The following is a 2,949-nucleotide window of genomic DNA, read 5'->3' as shown; positions in this document are numbered from 1 at the left end:
TATTTGTCTTTTGACACTTCCCTTGATATAATAAATAGAAAGATGAGTTGGAACGATATTTGATTTCTGAATTAACAATTAACAAGGGATTAAAGTCACTCGGTCCCCATATGCTACCAAGAAAAGAAAAATAACATGGGACGAAGCTTTTTTTCCTGATTAAATATAGGAACCACCAAATTATAAACCATCCAAATTTTGCTAATAATAGTAAACATCTATGTAAAAATTTCAAAGTTTGATCTAAAGTGCAGAATCGTGCAAAATGCAAGTTAACAAGGGCCACAACTGTAATTAATGCATAAAACTACATGAACTAAAAATGTAATTTAGTATTTCTAAATTAATAGCTATAATAACCAAAACTATAATTAATGCAAAATAAAAAACTACAGAAGCCAAAACTGTAATTGTCCTAAAATAAAAGCTATAAGGATTAAAATTATAATTAATAAAAACAAAAACCTATAATGCTAAAATTATAATTACTGAAATTAAAAATTACAAGGACCGAATCTGTAGTAAATGCTAATTAAAAACTACGGGACCAAAACTATAGTTATCCTAAATTAAAAACTATAAGAACTAAAACTGTATAATGCAAATTAAAAACTATAAGAACCAAAATTATAATTATATAAATTAAACATTATAGGGACCAAAACTATATATATATATTTTAAATTTAGAAACTATAAGGACTAAAAATATAACTAATGCAATGATAAATTATAAAGACCAAAACTGTAATTATTGAAATTGATAATGAAAAAGTTTATAATTTATAGATATCTAATTTCCCCTTTTAGAAATTTAAAAAAGGAGTGATTACACAACCCCCACAAAAAACATGTCAATAGAAATTTAGGTTCTCCTCGAGTGAGATAATTGTCACCGATCTCTTACTTGCGCCTAACAAAAAAAATCTCTCATTCTCTATTGCAATTTGATCACATTTGACTATTTTCTGTTGGATTTTCATAGTGATATTAATTCATGTGGATACATTGGTATTCCTTTTCCTGTTTGATTCTCATGTTTATCTTTGTGTGCGGATGTTGATTTCTTATAACGGATAGCTACATGTTTGTGGTTATGGTTATGTTTACATTATTGCTTCATCTATTTATGTTTACTCAAGCCACTACTGATATCATTATATGTAATGTATCGTGATTACTTGTATGCAAATTTAGGTTTTCGGGTTTACCCAAGTCATAGTAGTTGCTTACATATATTACACTCTTAGAAATTTACAATTTAAAGAATTGAGTTCCGTGATTATTTTCATTCTCAATAATAAGCATATCCATAATAAGTCGTAGTTTAATGTAAGAATTGAATGAGGTGAAATATATAATTGACATTCAAGGAACTTAACGTTATTATATGTTAGCTTTATGAATATAAAGTTCGGTAACCATTGAACTTTTCAACCGGAAAAAATGAACTTTTTAAATTCTTAAGTTCTTAAATATATGTTCCTAAGATCTAATGCAAGATAGAAATTTTCGTTAAGATTGTTTGAAGAGTGGAATGATGAATGACATTCTATTGAAATGTAAAGTTATGAAAATATCTACCTAATATGATTTGTTGGACTAGATAAATACAATAAATAAGATACATATCACTAACAGAGTTTAAATTATGCGGCATTGAATTGAAAATTTGACTATAAATTACAAAAAACTTTTGATCCAACAAAAGGTGCATATGAATTGTTACTATATTCAAAACGGATATCATGATTCATGCCTCATCAAGTTTTAAACCAAATTAGAGTATTGCTCCCAAATAAATATTAGGAACTAATGTCACAATTTGGATTCATTTCGGTTACAATTTTTGCTCTCAACCCAATCTTTACATTCGGTTACTCTCAACTGTTTCTTTGAATTACACGTCTATACACTACTAACATCTCGTCGAAAGAAGTGATTCTATCAGGGTACAATAACAATGGTGCAAAATTAGGTTATATCTATCATTCTATTCCGCTTCCAGGCATAAAATTATGCTTTCCAAAACATAGGCTGTTGATCTCAGGAGTTGATATGGGAACCAAACACAGCCCTTGCTCACGGATCCCGACTTCTGCTTCCTCATTCTGTTTCACATATGATTGGAAATCAAAACCAGAAAGTATATATATGCACTCATCAAACTCTAATCCAAAATTCGTATATTACCCAAAATTGCACTGGTCGAACGTTTTCTGCTGAATTCTGTGTTTTCTGCAGCAACTCCTGTTCACCAACGAAAATCGTTATCTAAGATTAATAGCATAGTGTTATGCTCCTTATAAATTAGCATTTTAAGGAAATTAAGTATACCTGAATCCGATCATGAAGGAAATTGATAGAGATATGAGCTTCTTGAAGTACAGAAGCTGTGTCCGTCTGCACATGAGATTCATTTGTTTGATTAATTCTTCTAATTAATGGTCAAAACAGGATATTAATATTATATATATCTAGATTTTGATTTGAATATGAAAGAAAATGGAGAAATTAAACGAGTAGAATCTGAAACATCCAAACAAAGAATAATGTTTAGGTAAAGGCTGACCTTGCCGTAAGGAGAGACGAGCTTTTGAAGGGCTGTGATTTTGTCAGCTAGCTTTTGGCTTCTTCTCATAGGCACCTGAACCAACTATTTTATACTATTAACTGGTCAAAGGTGTTCAAATTACTATTATGTACATGTCATTACAATAATTAAGCACAATATACCCTTTCTCTCAAACGTCCGTTAACGACATGTTGTGTGAGTTTCTTGTTCACATTAATATTTTGATCACAACCATCGTTCATACGTTTCCTAGGATTCTGTGTTGCCTGGAAACTCTAAATTATCAGAAATGAACTAATGAGAACGACATTTTGTATATTCTTAAACTTAAAGATCACTACTTATATTATAAATTATTGTTGCGAAACAAAAGAA

The 2,949-nt window shown here is 29.6% G+C and overlaps 1 long non-coding RNA gene across 1 annotated transcript; it reads right to left on the bottom strand.

Moving 5' to 3' along the window:
- Positions 1-1,745: 1,745 nt before the first annotated feature.
- Positions 1,746-2,548, bottom strand: LOC145029359 (uncharacterized). The gene is made up of 3 exons (XR_013676493.1): positions 2,337-2,548; positions 2,193-2,249; positions 1,746-2,110 (listed from the first exon to the last, which is right to left on the bottom strand). It is a non-coding gene; the product is annotated as an uncharacterized LOC145029359 (long non-coding RNA).
- Positions 2,549-2,949: the final 401 nt, after the last annotated feature.

The sequence above is a fragment of the Lactuca saligna genome, chromosome 2 (genome assembly GCF_052625555.1).
Source record: "Lactuca saligna cultivar CGN05327 chromosome 2, ASM5262555v1, whole genome shotgun sequence".
Taxonomy (NCBI): domain Eukaryota; kingdom Viridiplantae; phylum Streptophyta; class Magnoliopsida; order Asterales; family Asteraceae; genus Lactuca; species Lactuca saligna.
This window is presented reverse-complemented; position numbering and strand designations above follow the sequence as displayed.